Here is a 21,127-nt window from a genome sequence, read left to right on the forward strand (position 1 = left end):
CGCCGCCCTCGCCGCCCCTCGCCGAGCCCCCGCCGGAGCCCAGCCGAGCCCCCGCCGGAGCTCCGTTTCCGACGAGGTGCTGACTCGCCGTCGTTTGCCGGTTTTTTTAAAAAAAAACCGTTCGTTTAAAAAAAAACCTAGATCGGTTTATTTCTTCGGTTTTATTATTTTGTGAACGTTCACCGACCCGTTCGTTTTAACGAACGCGTTCGTTGGATTTTCTCTGTTAACGAACGACCGTTCTTTAACCGTTCGTCAGTTTTTCTTTTTCGTCAGATTTTCCGCGATTTCTCAGATCTCGATTTGTGATCGGATCTTCGTTTCTGTTTAACTTTTCGCTCGTTTATCGGAATCAGGCGATTCAAGCGCCTAGAGTTTCGTCTCGAAATTCTCTTTCCGTTTAACCTACTCAAACAAGTTTTTGCTACTGTAAAATTTGACCTAGATCCAGATTAGTAAACGAAGCTTGTTTCTTTCGCCGTTTGACTTTCGTTGCTTCGTTCGAGTTGATTCTTTTTGCAAACCGGAGTTCTTAAGTTCAACTTTCTGGTTGGATCTTTCATTCGAGTTTTACCTGTGCATTAGATGAGTACTTATTGTTTGCTTGTTTGTTTGCGATAGAATACCTGGAGTGCGCCGCTTGTTACTTCGAATCGCTAGGTTTCGCGGATCATCAGCAAGGCAAGTAACACTTTGATCATACCTTTCCATACCCAGTTTTTATTGCATTAGATCAATCCTCAAACACTGCATGGTTAGGATCTAATTAAATTGTGGGTATTGGGGAGTAGTTGAGGTAGTACCTATTACCTGTTTTATTATCAAACCCTTGGGAGTTACTTCTACGTTGCTATTATATCGCCATGCTATGCTCGTAGACGTGGATTGGGTTTGAGAGATTTCCATGACAGATGTGAGATTGTTAATTAATGGTTTACTTAAGGTGGCAACTAAAACTCACATCTGGGTGGATTGAGGTACCTGGGTATTCCAGGATTGCCTGTTTTTCTTTTGGACCGCCACCCAGGCTCAAAGGGATCATGAGATTATTCATGCTAGAAACTTCCGTGTGCAGCCACAAGCTATTATGGGCTCTAGCATAGTTGACTAAGTTGTGTGAACTCTTACAGTGGTAGACTAGCAGATGTAGGGGAAAGTAGGTGTAACTGTCTACCCATACGTAAGGTGCAAACACTTCTGAAAGACTGTGTCTCGATCATCCGTTTTTCAAACACCTTGTAGTGCGAGAATCAAGCGGAGGCGATCGAGTCTTGTGGGGAAAAATGCGCAAACCTCTGCATAGTGTACAAACTAATCATGGTTAGCCGTGTCCCCGGTTATGGACAACTTGAGTATCTAGTACTTGGATTATCATGTGAATCTCATCATGTTACTTTTAATTAATTTGGTTGGGTTAATGATGATTTTTAATTGGGATTGAGATGCTGTCAACCATCTCAATGTTTAACAACCACCATGATAGTTAAATAAAATTTATTCCTTTGCAGTAGGGAAAAATTGGCTTTTCGCAAAAACTTTAACCATAGAGTTTTCCACCAGCCATATATGCATGTAGTATAGCATTATCTTGATCATTATTCTCTATGTGTTATTTTGCCAGCATATTCCATGTGCTGACCCGTTTTCGGGCTGCAACGTTTCATGTTGCAGACTTTTCAGACGACGAGTAAGGTGCTTAGGTCGTGGTCTTATACTCAGTGATGCCGTTGGAGTTGATGGACTCACTTATCTTCCAAGTCTTCCGCTGTTATCGTTGTTAGATGGCCTTAAGCCATATTTATCATACTTATTCTCTTTGGAGATATTCGATGTAATAAATGTGTGATTGCTACTCTGTTATAAATCCTCCATTTGTACTGTGCGTGTCAGCATTACTGATCCAGGGATGACACTGGTGCACAGCAGCACATACTATTTGAGGTCTGGTCGCTACAGTACTTTATGAACAAAATTTTAAAAAGCGATTTTTAAAATAAAAAAAATAAGTGTGAGAATTTTTAGAAAATAAAAAAGAAACAAAAATGAAAAAAAACGAATAGAAAAAACGAAAAAGAAATAGTAATAACAGTACCGATTCAACAATGGGCCGACCCAGCCGCGAACTGAAGTAGAAGAAAATAAAAAAAGAAGTAAAAACAGCCAAACATTAGTTTGTTCTAGTTGGTTAATGTGGTCTTCCTTAGACCATGAGGTCTTGAGTTCGATACAAGGTGCCTGCACTATTTTTTGAAATTTAATAAAAAGTGGGTATGATGTCTCGTATGTGTCACATAAGCGTATGAGTATACGGTTTGATGAAATGACTATACCGCCCTTATATAGTTTGTGGAGGGGGGTCTACCGAAGCAGGCCTCAATAAATTTAACCAGTTCCCTTGCCCTTGACTTTTCTTGCTCCAGCATTAATACTTGAATCTTGTAGCAAAATGAGCAGGCCAAATGTGGACCCCGCTGTGCTTACTGCCCAGGTGCAAATGAGGAAATCATAAAAACTTAAAAGTGACTGTTGACCAATATCTTTCCATGTGTTTCTTACTATAAGCACTTCAATTTTTTGCTTAAGCTGAAATACACTTGTGCCAGATATTCTTTAAATTGAGTTCAGAGTAGCTTGGTCCTGAACAGGTATGGCTCCAACTAATGAATCATCCAAGCACAACTTGACCATGTAACTCCGAAAACATCATGAATGAAATCAGTTCCAATGCCATGCATCCGTAGAGCCAAGATCTGCAATACCTCATCTGCCAAACTAACTTGATGGGCTGATGGCTGCTACTGTCAGTTGTGTTAAAGTTATAGATCATATAGGTTACATCTATCCAGCCCACTCCAGCCACCTTCCAGCTCCCTATGCCTCTCAGTAGCCTCCTCGTGACACCATACTCACCCCATTTGCTACCTGCAGCATATCAAGTAGGACGTAATTCTTTGCTCCATCAGGATTGACCTCGATGATCTTCCTTGCAACCAAGCTGCCCAGCTCCACATTCCTGTGCATCTTGCAGGCAACTAATGCTCCGCAAAAAGATTCATCAGGAGCAAATTGCATTTTATCAATAGGGTCAAATGCATGTCTCAGCGTCCCTGCACGAGCAAGGAGATCGATGGCACACACGTAAACATCTTTCTTAGGCTGCAAATTATATTCAAATGTCATTGACCTGAAGAAGTTCCATACTTCATCTACTAAACCAGCATGGTTGCGAGCACTTATCAGGACCAGAACACAACATGGTCAGGATGCACCCAGCATGGATCAAGGAACAATCATTGATGTCCAGATAATTTGTCTTTGCAACTCATCATGTTGAACATCTTCTTCGCATCTGTCATGCTCCCAGAATTGGAGTACATGTGCACGAGGGTATATTGCTCATTTGTAGGTCCTTGTCATACTTTCGGAAAGCCCCATGGACCTGCTTCCCAACTCCCAAGTCTCAGAGCTGCAATACTAGCACATGCAGATGCAATGCTAGTCAGGGTGAAGCAGTTGGGCTTAAGGTTAATGTCAGAAAGAAGTTGCAAGGCCATTAGGAGATTGCATTGGTTATACCCAGCAATCATGGTATCCCAGGTTTAAAAATACTTCTGAGGAATTTCATCAAAAGGCCTCCTTGCACCCAAAAGGTGTGCACAACTGCAGTACAAGTCAACTTTTAAAAAAAGCTGCAGTACAAATCGATCGGAGCATTGGCAGCAGCAAGGTTCGCACTGGAAGCTTTCTTTATGGACAGTAGATGAAAGCTGATGTCTGATATATAAGTTGGCCATAGAAGCACATGCATGTTGTGCAATAGAGCATGTAAATGTGCTCAGTTCAATGCCAACCTGCACTATAGAAACAGCAGATGATGGGCCACGAAAAAATGTGTGCTTGGCAGGACCCATCATGTGAATACCATAGGAAAAAGTGACAAACATAGCATATGGTGTTTCTTCTAACATTGTGCTAGGGCATAACAACGGAAAAATGGTACAATAACATGTTTGCTACTTGTACTGTCACCTGTTATTATGTTACCATTGTAAAATAATCAGCTAATACTAAACTCCAAACTAGCCAGCAACTCAAAGAGTGCCAAATAAAATGAACACCAAAGTGATCCACATCTTAGACTTACCACTGGTGTCGTCTGAGGCATTCACACGGTTCTAAAGGTAACACCATGGCATTATTATTGAGTTGGAAATTAACAGGTGTTACCAAAGCATACTTCATAATGAATCTAGAAATATCAAGATAATGTACATGTATTACAACAATGAAGTATAGATTTATTTTATCACACCATACACACACAGAGCATCCACAACAAAGACATTGTTTGTCCAGATTACTCAAACGCTGAACTGTTACAAAATGGTTTAGAGTAGAGCAGTACAAATAGGGGAGGCCGGAGGTCGCGGGTCGTCCCCCTGCCTCTCGCGGTCGTGGGCAGACTTGGCAGAAGAGGAGGAGGGGGAGGGTCGGGTGGAGTTGCCGGTGTCGCTGGCGCCGCCGCTCCTGGGCGGCTGCGGCCCGGCCTGCTCGTCGGAGGGGACGACCGTCGTCGCGTAGGGGTCGCGTGCCTGCCCGGCCTCCCCTGCACCGTCCGGCCGTGGTGGCTGTTCCCGCTCCCGCCGCGCCGCCCGGGTTATCCCCCGTGGTGGCGCCTGGTGCCCCGGCCGGCGTTGTGCCGCGTGCGGCTGCGGCTGGTGACTGCCCCCGCGTGGGTGGTCCACCGCTGCTTGCCATGCCGGCGGCGTGTGTGCCGTTGTCAGGCCCTGCGCGGGCGGCGCGGATGAGGGGATTGGCTGCCCCCTGCGCCGCAGAGGGGACGGCTGGCACCTGGGCCGACTGTCAACCTAATGGGCCGCGGGCAAGCGGGCTGGACGGCATTTCGGCCCAGGAGGTGGTTGTGACGCCCCGAGACCGACGCTCCAGAAGCCTTCCATGTTTTTCGTGTTCGGCGTGTGTTTTGTTTGTTTGTTGCATTTCATCATGTCATCATGAGCATTGCATCTGCATGTTTTCTTAAAGTTTGCATCCGTTCGTAGTTGCCGCGTCCCTCCTCGCCTCCGTTGACCTTTCTCAGTCCAACCGTTCTTGTGTAGTTCGACCATTTGACCCTCTCTGCATAGTGCACAAAACCCCTTCTCGCGTGCGCGTCCGAAACTTCCCCGAACCCGAACCGGACTATCGTTACTGTTGGGTCCGGATCATCCCCTAACATCTACAAAATATCTCCGTTTGGTTATTTGGACTCCCTACCTATTTTTTTCTCGTTCGTCCGATTGCGATCGGAGGGACGAGGTAGCCCCTAACCTAATCCGTGATGTATATATAGTCCACTCCTAGTCTAATTTGAGACTAACCCTAAATCCTAGGACATTTGTCCCCCTACCGCCGCCACCCACTCACCAAATCCCCCTCGGGATCCATCCCTCCCCAACCATCGCTCGCCACCTACAGCCTCCAGATCCCCTCGCCCTCCACCTCGCTCGATCCAGCGCCTCCCTGTCCTCTCCATCGCCTCCTCCCCCCGTCCAGCCGCTGAGCCCATCCGGATGCCGCTGCTGCTCCTGTCCCTGAGCCACTGGAGCACCGCCCCGCTTCTGCCTCCTCGTTCGAGCGCCCATGGCCTTGTGCCCCTGCTGTCCTAGCAATCAGCAGCAACAACCTCGCCGGAGTCGCCACCGGGGTTTCAGCCATGCCCGTGCCCTCCTCCACGCGCTGCCCCGCCGGACCTCTCCTGCAGCCCGAGTCCCTCTCCCCGCGCGCCTGTCTCCTCTTGCTGATCTGCCTCACCACCGGAGCTCCTTCGCCCGAGCACCCATGGAGAGGGCCTCCCGAGCCCCCTCGCGTCGTGCCAGTGAGCCCGCCCTGCCGGCGACCTCCAGGCTAGTCCCTCGCACGCTGTCCTTCTCCCCCTTCTCCTCTCCTTCTATCTCTTTTCCTCCCTCTCTGTATCTTCTCTGAATTTTCCCCGCCGTGGTCGCCTCTCCGCAGGTCGCCGATGCTCCGACGGGATCAAGCCACCGGAGCTCCTGCACCAACCCTGCCGTCGCCGCTCCACGCCCCAAGTCCCTCGCCTCGCCGCCCTTTCGCCCGCTCGTCGGAGCTCTGCTCCAGGCGCCGCCCGCAGCTCCCTGCATCGAACAGGAGAACGAGCGCACGAGCAGCGCTCGCGTTGACCGCGCCCTTGCCCAGCGGCCTCGCTCGGCCTGCCTCCACCAACTGGGCCTCAACCCATGGTGAGCCACCGCAGCAGGCCCAGTTCCCTGTAACCCAATGTGAGCAACTCCCCTCAGCCCAGTACAACTCAGATTCGGCCCATGTATTTTTTTACCTGCGCTGCGAATTTGTCTAATTATCCTGAGAGCTGCCAGTTTTACAGAAAAGTCCCTCTAGATCATGCATTTAATAACGCACCAATGGTGCATCGTTTAAAATGATTTAAATATGTAAAATGCATAGAATTCTGTCTAGTTTCACATTATGCCATTTTCATCCATGTTTAAAATGTTTAAACTTGCTGTTTGATTAAATTTGCATAAATTGAAGGAAATATGCCCTAGAGGCAATAATAAAGTATTATTTATTTCCTTATATCATGATAAATGTTTATTATTCATGCTAGAATTGTATTAACCGGAAACATAATACATGTGTGAATACATAGACAAACAGTGTGTCACTAGTATGCCTCTACTTGACTAGCTCATTAATCAAAGATGGTTATGTTTCCTAGCCATAGACATGAGTTGTCATTTGATTAACGGGATCACCTCATTAGGAGAATGACGTGATTGACTTGACCCATTCCGTTAGCTTAGCACTCGGTCGTTTAGTATGTTGCTATTGCTTTCTTCATGACTTATACATGTTCCTATGACTGAGATTATGCACATCACTATAAGCCTTGCAAGCATTGTGACTAATGAGTTAGTTGCGGGATGATGTATTACGGAACGAGTAAAGAGACTTGCCGGTAACGAGATTGAACTAGGTATCGAGATACCGACGATCGAATCTCGGGCAAGTAACATACCGATGACAAAGGGAACAACGTATGTTGTTATGCGGTCTGACCGATAAAGATCTTTGTAGAATATGTAGGAACCAATATGAGCATCCAGGTTCCGCTATTGGTTATTGACCGGAGAGGTGTCTCGGTCATGTCTACATAGTTCTCGAACCCATAGGGTCCGCACGCTTAATGTTGCGATGACAGTTATATTATGAGTTTATATGTTTTGATGTACCGAAGGTTGTTCGGAGTCCCGGATGTGATCACGGACATGACGAGGAGTCTCGAAATGGTCGAGACATAAAGATTGATATATTGGACGACTATATTCGGACACCGAAAGTGTTCCGGAGAAGTTTCGGATAAAACCGGAGTGCCGGAGGGGTTACCGGAAGCCCCCGGGGAAGTATTGGGCCTTAGTGGGCCTGAGGGGAGAGAGAGGGCAGCCAGGAGGTGGCGCGCCCCCTCCCATGAGGAGTCTGAATTGGACTAGGGGAGGGGGGCGCGGCCCCTCTTTCCCTCTCCCTCTCCCTCTCTTTCCTTCCCCCTCTCTCTTCCTAGTTGGACTAGGAAAGGGGAGTCCTACTCCTACTAGGAGGAGGACTCCCCCCTTCTCCTTGGCGCGCCCCAAGGGCAGCCGGCCTCCCCCCTTGCTCCTTTATATACGGGGGCAGGGGGCACCTCAAGACACACAATTGATATACGATATTTTAGCCGTGTGCGGTGCCCCCCTCCACCATATTACACCTCGATAATATCGTTGCGGAGCTTAGGCGAAGCCCTGCGTCGGTAGAACATCATCATCGTCACCACGCCGTCGTGCTGACGAAACTCTCCCTCAACACTCGGCTGGATCGGAGTTCGAGGGACGTCATCGAGCTGAACGTGTGCTGAACTCGGAGGTGCCGTGCGTTCGGTACTTGATCGGTCGGATCGTGAAGACGTACGACTACATCAACCGCGTTGTGATAACGCTTCCTCTTTCGGTCTACGAGGGTACGTGGACAACACTCTCCCCTCTCGTTGATATGCATCACCATGATCTTGCGTGTGCGTAGGAATTATTTTGAAATTACTACGTTCCCCAACATAAATGCCATGTTAAAATGATTTATTTTATAACTAAATAACCGTAGCTCGGATTTTATTAAACTTTATATGTAAATGGGGTAGGAAAATGCCTAGTTTAACATGGTGCATTTTATTTTGCTGTTTAACAACATTAAAATTGTGTTTATGGCAGAACAGTAGCAAATTCAAAATGTGCATATGGGGATTTTCCGGAATTGTTGTTTGTTGTTCCGGCCTCATTTAAATTTGCCTAGATAGGTAGTTTTCATATGCCTCACCTCTTGCCATGTTAATCAACATTTAATATTGTTGGGTACATAAACAAGAGCGAACTAAATAACTTGAATGTGGTGTTTCATCAATATGCAACTCGTTGCATATTGAGCTCCATTTAATTTGTAGTATTGTTTATGCACTTTGCCATGCCATGCCTCATTAAACCGGACATGCATCATACTTGTTTGTGCATCATGCCATGTTTATGTGATGATTGTTTACTATGTTGTTTGTTTCTTTCTGGGTTGCTTCTCTCGTTACCTTCGGTTTCGTTCCGGAGTTGTGAGGATTCGTTCGACTTCGTCCGTTTGTCTTGTTCATGGACTCGTTCTTCTTCCTAGCGGGATCTCAGGCAAGATGACCATACCCTCGAAATCACTTCTATCTTTGCTTGCTAGTTGTTCGCTCTATTGCTATCCCGCGTTACCTACCACTTGCTTATCAAGCCTCCCAAATTTCCATGAACCTCTAACCTTTTTTCACCCTTCCTAGCAAACCGTTGTTTGGCTATGTTACCGCTTTTGCTCAGCCCCTCTTATAGCGTGTTAGTTGCAGGTGAAGTTCAAGATTGCTCCTTGTTGGAACATGAATATGTTGGGATATCACAGTATATCTTATTTTAATTAATGCATCTATATACTTGGTAAAGGGTGGAAGGCTCGGCCTTATGCCTGGTGTTTTGTTCCACTCTTGCCGCCCTAGTTTCCGTCATACCGGTGTTATGTTCCTTGATTTTGCGCTCCTTACGCGGTTGGGTGATTTATGGGACCCCCTTGACAGTTCGCTTTGAATAAAACTCCACCAGCAAGGCCCAACCTTGGTTTTACCATTTGCTACCACCTATCCCCTTTTCCCTTGGGTTCTGCAGACTCAAGGGTCATCTTTATTCACCCCCCGGGCCAGTGCTCCTCCGAGTGTTGGTCCAAACTAGAGCCCTTTGCAGCGCCACCTCGGGGAAACTTGAGGCCTGGTTTTAGTTGTACGGACTGCTCATCCGGTATGCCCTGCGAACGAGATATGTGCAGCTCCTATCGGGATTTGTCGGCACATTCAGGTGGTCTTGCTGGTCTTGTTTTACCATTGTCGAAATGTCTTGTAAACCGGGATTCTGAGACTGATTGGGTCTTCCCGGGAGAAGGTTTATCCTTCGTTGACCGTGAGAGCTTATAATGGGCTAAGTTGGGACACCCCTGCAGGGTATTATCTTTCGAAAGCCGTGCCCGCGGTTATGTGGCGGATGGGAATTTGTTAATATCCGGTTGTAGAGAACTTGACACTCGACTTAATTAAAATGCATCAACCGCGTGTGTAGCCGTGATGGTCTCTTTTCGGCGGAGTCCGGGAAGTGAACACGGCTTTTGAGTTATGTTTGACGTAAGTAGGAGTTCAGGATCACTTCTTGATCATTGCTAGCTTCACGACTGTTCCGTTGCTTCTCTTCTCGCTCTTATTTGCGTATGTTAGCCACCATATATGCTAGTGCTTGCTGCAGCTCCACCTCACTACCTCTTTCCTACCCTTAAGCTTAAATTGTCTTGATCTCACGGGTGTGAGATTGCTGAGTCCTCGCGACTCACAGATATTTCCAAAACAGTTGCAGGTGCCGATGATACCAGTGCAGGTGATGCAAGTGAGCTCAAGTGGGGGCTCGATGAAGATCTTGTTCGTTGTGTTGTTTCTTTTCATGTTGATCAGTAGTGGAGCCCAGTTGGGACGATCGGGGATCTAGCATTTGGGGTTGTCTTCTTTTCTTTTGGTTCCGTAGTCGGACCTATGTGTGTACTCTGATTGATGTATGATTTATTTATGTATTGTGTGAAGTGGCGATTGTAAGCCAACTCTTTATCCCATTCTTGTTCATTACATGGGATTGTGTGAAGATGACCCTTCTTGCGACAAAACCACAATGCGGTTATGCCTCTAAGTCGTGCCTCGACACGTGGGAGATATAGCCGCATCGTGGGCGTTACAGTGGCTGAGGCTGCTCGTCGGGCCCGGGAGGTGGTGGGCTCAATTAACCGGGCCTGGGGCCTGGCCCACGCGGACCCCGCCCGTTGGATTTGGATCCAACGTGATGGATCCGGCCCGTGGGCGGGTTGGCCTGCTACGCGAAGTGAGGTATCTCGTTGGGGTAGGGTTGCCCGAGTCCTCCCTCGCTCCCTGGTCCTCTCCCGTGCTGCGCCGCCTCCCTCCTCCACGCTCCTCCGCCCGCCTCCCCTCCCTGATTCCACCTCCGCCGCTCTTGCTCCCGCCCCGCCGCGCGCGTACCTGGACGTCTTGATGACTCGTGTTGAGGGTGACGGTCAGGCTTGGCCGAAGCAGCCCCTGCCTGCGAGCTCGTCCTCCCGCCCCGCTGATGGTTCCTCTTCCCGCTCCGACCGCGGTGAGGGTGGCCGTCCGTCGCGTTCCTCGGAGGTCTACCCAGGCACCTCTCTGCGTCGCCCTCCGCGGCCCCGCAACCCCCGCCTCCCGCTCCCGAGTTTGCCGGGCAATGCTCGCCGCTGGGAAGATGAACGGCTGCGGCGGGACGACCTGGAGCATGAGAGCTCCCTCCGGGCGGAGCTGGTGGCTCGCCCGCTGCTGGCGGCTCGGGACAGGGACCCCCCGGCCCCTCGGGCGCTGGATGCTCGGGATTCGTCCTACCAGGCCGAGGTGGGTGACTGGTGTTGGGGGCAGGATGCCTCTGCGCAAGATGACCGCCTGGATGATGGGTCACACGGGTCGCGTGCTTCTGCTCATGCACGTGGGGATGACCGGCGGCAGTCTCGTGAGGGTGGCCATCGGGATGACCGTCACCCTGCTCGGTCGGATGGCCCGGCGTGGCGTCGGGATGACCCGCCCCCCGGGCCGAAATCCCCGGGGCGCCGGTATGCTGAGGCTCCTGCGGTGACGGTCCAGGCTAAGAAGAAGAAGAAGCATAAGAAGAAGGTGGTTGTGGTGGATTCTGGGGTGGCCGTCGGTCCTGCTCCGACCGGGGTTCCTGAGCAGGCGGCTCCAGAGCCCCCTTCTCGGGTCGGTCGCCCCAGGACTCGTGAGGAGACCATGTGCATTAACTGCGACTGTGTGGGGCATTTCCCCTTGGAGGGTGAGGCTCCTCCCCGATGCCCCACGACCCTAGCATACCTTGGGTACGGGACTGAGAGGGGTGGTTTCTACTACGTGGATGCCGAGATTGAGGAGGAGGCGGTTCGTCCACACTTGGCGACGGTCACTCTGGCCCCCGAGCAGGTCCTGCCGTCTGGAGTGGTGATCTCGGCCGACCTCATCCAGGCTGAGCTCGCCGCCTACATCGGCTACTTCCGTGGCTCCGATTTCACCTCGGAGGTGACTGAGACGGCCCCCCTCGTCTTCTCGGTCCCCTTCCCTAAGCTGCTCCGTGTGTGTTCCCACGACTTCGTCCGCTGCCCCATCAGCAAGATCCTGATCTCCGTTCGTGCTACTGATGCAGAGCCAGACCCGGTGCCTTCCATGGAGTAGGTGTGGGTCCTTGTCTACGGCTTGCCTCGTGGCGGCAGGGCGGCGCCGCGGGGTGGCAAGCTTGCCCACATCCTCAAGGCGATCTCTGAGTCGGTGGGTAACTTGGTGACCGCTGATCTGGCCTCCTTCGAGGATGATGGTCCTACTCGCATTGAGATTCTCTGCCCCGCTCCGGCAGAGATTGATGGTATGTCCTTGGTATTCTACTTCGGCAAGAAGGAAAGCGCCTGACCTTCGAGCTCGAGTCCCCGGTTCCTCTCGATCTGCCTGGGCCGGTCCCCGGTGACACTGTGCCTCACCAAGGCGAGGGGCATGGTGGCGATGGGACCTCATCTGGGGAGAGCTCCTCTGGTGAGGATGATGATGACGATGATGAGGTTCCACCGGCTCCGTCTGATGGGCGGCGGAGCCCGGTGTCTACTGGTGGTGGGTCCTCCTACCCTGCTGGGACGGCCTCTCAGGTGGCGTCGGGTGGTGGGTCTGTGGTCATGACAGCCCCCCCTGTCGCAACCCTAGTGGCTGACCTAGAGGACGTGGAGGAGGACGTGGTGAGTGTGGGGATGGAGGTGTGACCCTCGTCGTCGCCGCGCTCACCTGGGGTGGTCTGCCACTCGCGTTCGCCGGGGTCCCCCCCTTCTCCAGCCTTGGGGGCCCCGAACTTGGAGCCGCCTCCGCCCTTGGATCTGGCCGTGGTGACCCCTACTGCGGCGGGTTCCAAGCTTCGGGGCGGGGCTTCTCCGCTAGTGGCAGCCCGTCAGAGTGCGCGGCTTAGCCAGTCTCGGGTCCTTCTGGATGGCTGTGTCCCGACGATCCAGGAGAAGGCCGCCATGCGGGCGGCTGCCCGCGACCTGTCCTCAGGTACTTCCCCCATCCATTCCGTTCCTTCTGGTTCTGGCTCCCGTTTCTCTGTGCTTGGTTCCGTGGCGAGAAAGGGCCCATCCTTCGAGGACTTTGGTATGCATGAGCTCCAGGGGCTTTCCCTCCATCAGTTTGCCTAGCAGTGGCTGCCTGCTATGGGGCAATCTGGGGGTATTTTGCTCGGAGTTCGGGAGGATGCTTTCTCGGTTGAGGATATGGACCGAGGGGAATTCTTCCTGAGCATGTCCTTCACTGACCGACGAATCCACTTCAGTTGGGAGGTGATTTTTGTCTATGGTCATGCGGATCATGCTCGCCCTACCGACTTCCTCGCCGAGCTTAAAAATAAGGTGGAGAGGTGCACCACTCCGGTGGTGGTGGCCGGGGATTTCAACCTCATGAGGTGGGCTTCTGATAAAAGCTCGCCTAATGTTGATCGGGGCCGCATGCGTCTATTTAACGACTGCATTGCGGACCTTGCGCTTCGTGAGATAGCCCACGTAGGGGCTAGGTTTACGTGGACGAATAAGCAGGCGGACCCCATCTGGAGTGTCTTAGATCGGGTCTTTGTGTCGGCTCAGTGGGAAGTGATGTTCCCATTGTGCTCTCTCAAGGCGGTCACTCGGATTGGCTCTGATCATACCCCCTGCTCTTCTCGTCGGGGGATGAGGCCCCCCCTAGGACCCGTTGAGGGAGTCCTGGATTAGGGGGTCCTCGGACAGCCGGACTATATCCTTTGTCCGGACTGTTGGACTATGAAGATACAAGATTGAAGACTTCGTCCCGTGTCCGGATGGGACTCTCCTTGGCGTGGAAGGCAAGCTTGGCAATACGGATATGTAGATCTCCTCCCTTGTAACCGACTCTGTGTAACCCTAGCCCCCTCCGATGTCTATATAAACCGGAGGGTTTAGTCCGTAGGACAACAACAATCATACCATAGGCTAGCTTCTAGGGTTTAGCCTCTACGATCTCGTGGTAGATCAACTCTTGTAATACTCATATCATCAAGATCAATCAAGCAAGAAGTAGGGTATTACCTCCATCGAGAGGGCCCGAACCTGGGTAAACATTGTGTCCCCCGCCTCCTGTTACCATCCGCCTTAGACGCACAGTTCGGGACCCCCTACCCGAGATCCGCCGGTTTTGACACCGACATTGGTGCTTTCATTGAGAGTCCCACTGTGCCGTCACCATAAGGCTTGATGGCTCCTTCGATCATCGGCAACGATGCGATCCAGGGTGAGGTTTTCCTCCCCGGACAGATCTTCGTGTTCAGCGGCTTCGTACTGCGGGCTAACTCGCTTGGCCATCTGGAGCAGATCGATAGCTACGCCCCTGGCCATCAGGTCAGGTTTCGAAACTTGAACTATACTGCCGACATCCGCGGAGACTTGATCTTCGACGGATTCGAGCCCATGTCAGGTGCACTGCACAATCACGACGAGCATGATTTAGCTCTGCCATCGGACTGTGTTCGGGAGATCACACCTGCAACTACTCTGGCCCTCAATCCGGAACAAATTGCGCCATCTGTGGACGGGTGGATGGACCCCGCCACGGAGGCCGCACACTCAGTGGCAATAGCGCCGAATACTGACTTCACCTCCTACGAGACCCGTGTTGCCGAACCATTGGATTCGTCCCCGGCCACGGACTCCGAGCCGCTTGTGTCCGTGCCCATCGAATCTGATTGGGCGCCGATCATGGAGTTTACCTCCGCGGATATTTTTCAGCACTCGCCTTTTGGCGATGTGCTAAATTCATTAAGGTCTCTCTCCCTGTCAGGAGACCCTTGGCCGAACTATGTCCGACTAGAATGGGATCCGGACAACGAAGAAATTCGCGACCCACCCACCACCCACTTAGTAGCCACTGTCGATGATTTAACCGACATGCTCGATTTCGACTCCGAAGACATCCACGGCATGGACGACGATGCAGGAGAGGAACAGGAACCATTGCCCACAGGGCACTGGACAGCCACTTCATCACATGACATATACATGGTGGATACACCCAAAGAAAACAATGACGAGGAACGGAAGGATGCAGCGAAGGATAGCTCCCTCGAGAAGCAACCAAAGCGTCGGCGTAGGCGCCGCTCCAAATCCCGCCTCGGCAAAAACAGCGATAACAGCGCAAGAGAAAATAACACCCTAGTCGACTCCAGAGGAAACGACGACCACATTGACCCAGCGGCAGAGCAGGATGAACCAGCAAACGGCGAACATAGTACGGATCCGCTGTCTGAACACGGCGACGCCGAGGATAAATCTCATCAACCTCCCTCCGGAGAGGAAAACAGTCCGGACGAGGATGCACACATCATCCCGGAAAGGCACTTGGAACAAGAGAACCTCCGCAGAAGGCTTATTGCCACCGCGAGGAGTCTGAAGAAGCAGAAGCAAAGGCTTAAGGCCGCGCAGAATACGCTCAACAGTAGATGGAACAAAGTGCTCGACAATGAAGAAAAGTATGGTGGTAGTTACCACACAAAGAGCTATCCAAAGTGCAAGCTGTTGCCGGAATTTGTTGATGAGGCCTTAGAGCCCACACAGCCGAAAAACAAAATGGCCGACCGGTCGGATCAACCACCTTGTGGCCACGATAGAGCGGCTAACAAGGGCGCACATAAGTCTGCACACGATTCACGTGAGGACTTGCATCAGAAGACTGGCGCGACCAGATCCATCTACGGATCAAGGAAACGTGCTCCAGCGCACAACCAAAACCGAACACTACAACCGTCAGAACGCCATGACACATCCAAATACAGGGGTGCCGCACACCCCCTATGTTTCACCGATGAGGTGCTGGACCACGAATTTCCAGAAGGATTCAAACCAGTGAACATAGAGGCGTACGACGGAACCACAGACCCTAGGGTCTGGATTGAGGACTTTATCCTCCATATCCATATGGCTCGCGGAGACGATCTCCACGCCATCAAGTACTTGCCCCTCAAGCTGAAAGGACCAGCTCGGCACTAGCTGAAGAGCCTCCCCGAAAACTCAATTGGAAGTTGGGAGGAGCTTGAGGATGCTTTTCGGGCTAATTTTCAAGGGACCTATGTCCGACCTCCGGATGCAGACGATTTAAGTCATATAATTCAACAGCCCGGAGAGTCAGCCCGAAAGCTTTGGAACAGATTTCTCACTAAGAAGAACCAAATCGTCGACTGCCCGGACGCCGAAGCCTTAGCAGCTTTCAAACACAGCTTCTGAGACGAATGGCTCGCCAGACACCTCGGCCAAGAAAAACCGAGAACAATGGCAGCCCTGACAAGCCTCATGACCCGCTTTTGCGCGGGCGAAGATAGCTGGCTAGCCCGTAGTAGCACCAGCGACCCAGGCACATCCGAAGTTAGGATGGCAATGGAAAACCACGACGCAGTAAAAGCAAGCGTCGAAATAAAGAAGACAGCCCAGATAACACGGCGGTAAACGCCGGATTCAGGGGCCCTCGACCGGGTCAGCGGAAAAAGCCTTTCAAAGGCAGCAGAGATGGACCGTCCAGCCTAAACAAGATTCTAGACAAACTATGTCAGATTCATGGCACTCCCGATAAACCTGCAAATCACACCCATAGAGAATGCTGGGTCTTCAAGCAGGCCGGTAAGCTAAACGCCGAACACAAGGGAAGGGAGACACCAAGTGAAGACGAGGACGAGCCTCGCCAGCAAAGCACTGGGGGGCAGAAAAAATTCCCACCAGAGGTCAAAACAGTGAACATGATCCACGTGACGAAGAGGAGAAGCAAACATGCACTCCGAGACACACGCGCCGTAGAGCCCGTCGCCCCTAAGTTCAACCCCTGGTTGGCCTGCCCGATCACTTTTGATCGCAGGGATCACCTGACAAGCATCCGGCACGAAGGATTGACTGCCTTGATGTTAGACCCAATAATAAACGGATACCATCTCACACGAGTCCTTATGGACGGCGGCAGTAGTCTTAATCTGATATATCAGGACACAGTCCGCAAAATGGGGATAGACCCGACAAAAATCGGCCACAGTAATACTACCTTCAAGGGAGTAATACCAGGCCCAGAGGCCCGTTGCACGGGCTCTCTAATACTAGAGGTTGTATTCGGTTCTCCCGACAACTTCCGAAGCGAAAAGTTAACCTTCGACATCGCTCCATTCCGAAGTGGCTATCAAGCACTACTCGGAAGGGCAGCTTTTGCTCGTTTTAATGCAGTACCGCATTACGCTTCTCTCAAGCTCAAGATGCCCGGTCCACGTGGCATCATCACAATTAGCGGAAATATTGAACGTTCTTACGCGAGGAAGAACGTGCGACGGCTTTAACAGCCGAACACTAAACGGCCCCTCCAACCAGAATAAATGATCGGTCGTCAAGACCGCGGACACGGCTAGACGAGTCCGGCGCATTACTAGCTATAACAGCTTAGATAAACCCGAGATTGGTTTGATGATTATACCCCCATAGGCGGTACCAGGGGCTTCCCGCGTGTAAATAGGGCTAGTTCCGCTCAACTTTACTTATCTTAAATTTTCATGGTTTATCGAGAATAACCAATTTTTCGCACGACAACTTTCACCTAAGTTCTTCTCTTTTACAGACGACAATCGTGCTACACCCTTCCAGGATACGGCATAACGGAGACACAGGCGCAGACGTGCAGCAGGGACCCGCTCAAAGGTTTCTTTTTAGATTAAGACCCTGTGTAAACCTTTTTTACTGTCTCTTATTGTTCACATCCTCCGGATACTCAGTATAACCGAGAGCGATGCTGACGTTATTGGCATTTCGCCATGTCAGAACGATGCACGTACCTGGACACTCAGGGATCATCATCAAGGGCGTTATTCAGCCCGACATATGTTGTAAAGACCGAATACCTTAGGGCGTGTTCGGCGTCGTGAGTTTGGCCTTATATGCATCAGCTCCGAATCATGTCTTTGGTCAAATGTTGGGTTTGCCCGGCTCCCGTGTTTTTCTACCTTACGTTCCGCTCTATCGGCTAAGGTGGCACCGGGAGAACTACTGCGATTGTGCCCTGGTTCATCCGGATGAGCACCTCAGTAGAGAAAGCCGAAAACTGACCGTCATGATAAAGCGCGAGACTGGTCAACCACTCGATGACTTAGCGGAATCTTCGGGATTCCTCCGCATTAACGAAGGGTCATTTCCCGGTCATGTATGTACGCGCCCCGTATTCGGATGAGCGCGGAGGTACCAGGGGCTATATAGTAGTCCCACCGTCAAACTCCTATGGCTAAGTGAAAGTGTTAAAGCAATATAGTCCGATTGCCTCGTTCGCTGCGCTATCACTTCCTTAATGGACCAAGACGTTGGATCAAGTGTGAATACGGGTTTTTTGCGAACACCCCCGCATTATATGCGTGGGGGCTGAAGCCGACGACTGCAAACTTTCAGGTTATATACATAAACGGCCGCACAGGAGGCATCATAATACTTTCAGGCAAAAGTATAAACACAACCTTTATAATTTAATAAACATTGTTCTTACAATGGGAATACATGTCACTAGAACATAATATTCTTCGAGCACTGAGCCTCTATTAAACGAGCGCCTTCAAGGACTTCTTCAAAGTAGTGCTTGGCCGATACTCGGCCCACGGCCGAACTCTGGGTTGCAATAGCGGTGGCCTCCATCTCTACCCAGTATGTCTTGACACGGGCAAGAGCCATCAGCGCACCCTCTATGCACGCCGACCTCTTCATAGCGTCGATGCGCGGCACAGCACCAAGGAACTGTTGCACTAAACTAAAATAACTATTCGGCCTTGGCCCTTCCGGCCAAAGATGATCCACAACAGACCTCATGGCAAGCCCGGACAACCTATGGAGCTCGGCCCACTCGGCCATTCGCTCATTCAACAGCAGCGGACGCACTGGAACATTGAACTGTGACCAGAACAGCTTTTTCACTTCACGATCTTTTTGATCTTTGAAAAACTCGGCCGCATCAGCAGCACTCGCTGCCAAATCCACGTATGCGTCTGCAGAACTCCATAGTTGATCAAGAGGGGCATACTTAGGATCTCCGAACTTCGTCCGCAACAAAAAGGGCTTCCCAGCCGCAATATCCCCGGCTTAACGTAGCTCCTCCTTCGCCGCTCTGATTTTAGAGCGGGCGTCCTTGGCCGCTACCATGGACTTCTCCAGGTCCGTCATCTTCGTTCGGTTTTCCTTTTCAAGAAGCTCGTAACGGTCGGCGGCATCTTTCAACTCAACAGCCATCTTGGCTATTTTATCCTTGCTTTGGCAATGCGCAGCTCGGCTCTCAGCTCTTCGACCGCCTTTAGAGCGGCCGCATCACTCTTCCTGGCTTGTTCCTTGGCTCAGGCAAGTTCCGCCCGAAGGGTCTCCACGGCGGCAGCCCCATCTGCGGTCACAACATATTAAAGATACTAGCATCATGCTCCTCTTAATATGTGTTGATCACCGGAGAAAACGCATACCCTGTGCCTCGTCAAGCCGCTTGTTTACAAGCACGATGTCAGCATCTGCCGCATCAAGTTGCCGCTTCAGCTCGGCAAACTCACCAGTCCGGCTAGCCACCGGACCTCCAGCCACCTGCACATAAAGGCGGCCTGATTATTACCTGGGACTATGATCCTCTGTTTGCCGCCGTTCTCGACAGGAACTAGAGTCTCAGGGGCTACTATCTGCATAGGGCACACCTAGCGTGTGCAATACCGTCAAAAACATATACTACTTCAAGTACCTCAAAGCCTTTCAGCAGACTCATAAAAGCTTCATGCAACCCGCTTTTGGCGGATGGAATCCTCTCAACCACCGTGCCCATTAGAGCACGATGCGTTTCTGAGACAGCCGCTTGCTCCAGAAGATTCATCAGTGCGTCCGATCGCACACCGGATGGTTCCGGACTCTTTCTGTGGCTCTCCTTAGGAGCCGAATACTCCGGACTTCGGGGGGCCGAAGGGTTACCCCCTGGCCTTGGCGGATCAGGAGAAATCCTCCGTGACGACACCTCAGGGTCGCCCGCTTCACGAGGCGGGGAGGCACGGGGAGGTGTTTCGCTCTCCATCATCTCCGGAAGAAGATCCCCCGAAGACGAACTCTGTCGAGAAGGGCTACGATCCGAACTACAAGATGCACGCTTCGGTTATCGTTCTCGGAAACGAAGCAGGATATGTTACTATAAAGTACTTTCGTTTACTTACAGCTCGGTAGAGGGCTGGTCCCCTTGCGGGTACTGTGCGGTAAGGATGCCCTCCGGGGTAGGACCCTCCAACAAAGGATTCTTCCCTCGCTTGGAGACCATTACTTCCAAGTCTTCAGAGGCGGTCCTCTTCCTTCCCTGGGAGAGGGAATTTTAGATTCTTCCCCCCGGTTATCCTCCTTCGAGGAGGCACTGATTCCCCCGGTTTGGATGAATAGTGAGTGAGGCTCGCTCTTGGCCTCTTTGTTCCTCCCTTTACCTTCCGCTGATGGCGCTTGATAAGGCGCAAGCTCAAGCATCCTGGCTAGTACAGGATCCGGTGAGCCCTCGGGAAGGGGGGCCGGACACCTGATCATCTTCGCCTTTTTTATCCAGTCCTGGTCAAAAGGCGACTTTTCATAATGATGTTGTGATAAATTAAAAGACAACATGTTCGGCCACGGAATTACTTACTTGAGTGTCTGGACGATTGCAGTTCAGACCCGCATCCTCGGAGGTGTCCGGACACTCTATTTGTGATCCGAAGAATGATCTGTACATCTCTTCGAGCGTCACGCCGAAGAAGTGCTGAATAGTTCGCGGTCCTTCCGGGTTGAACTCCCACATACGGAGAGGTCGACGTTTGCAAGGCAGGGCTCGACGAACTAGCATAACTTGCATTACCTTAACAAGGCTGACATCTCTCTCATGGAGATCTCAGATGCGACTCTGCAATGTCAGCACATCATTTACTGGCCCCCAGTCCAGCCCCTTGTTGACCCATGACGCCAGTTGTGGCGGGGGGCCTGAGCGGAAGGCAGGGGCGGCTACCCACTTGGTACCCCGGGGAGCTGTGATATAAAACCACTCCCGTTGCTATAAACTGGACACCTCCGGGAAGGAACCCTTTGGCCATGGAACATCGGTGCCTTTTCTTATTACGGCACCTCCGCACTCTGCATGTCGCCCCTCAATCATCTTCAGCTTCACATTAAAGGTCTTGAGCCATAAGCCGAAGTGTGGGGTAATGCGGAGGAAGGCTTCACACACGACGATGAACGACGAGATGTGAAGGATGGAATCCGGAGCCAGATCATGGAATCGAGCCCGTAGTAGAACATGAGCCCTCTGACAAAGGGATCTAGACTGAAACCTAGCCCTCGGAGGAAGTGGGAGACGAATACGACACTCTCGCCAGGTTCGGGAGTGGGAATGACCTGCCCTCGAGCAGGCAGCCTGTGCGAGATTTCG

This window comes from Triticum aestivum, chromosome 3D (assembly GCF_018294505.1).
Source record: "Triticum aestivum cultivar Chinese Spring chromosome 3D, IWGSC CS RefSeq v2.1, whole genome shotgun sequence".
Lineage (NCBI taxonomy): Eukaryota > Viridiplantae > Streptophyta > Magnoliopsida > Poales > Poaceae > Triticum > Triticum aestivum.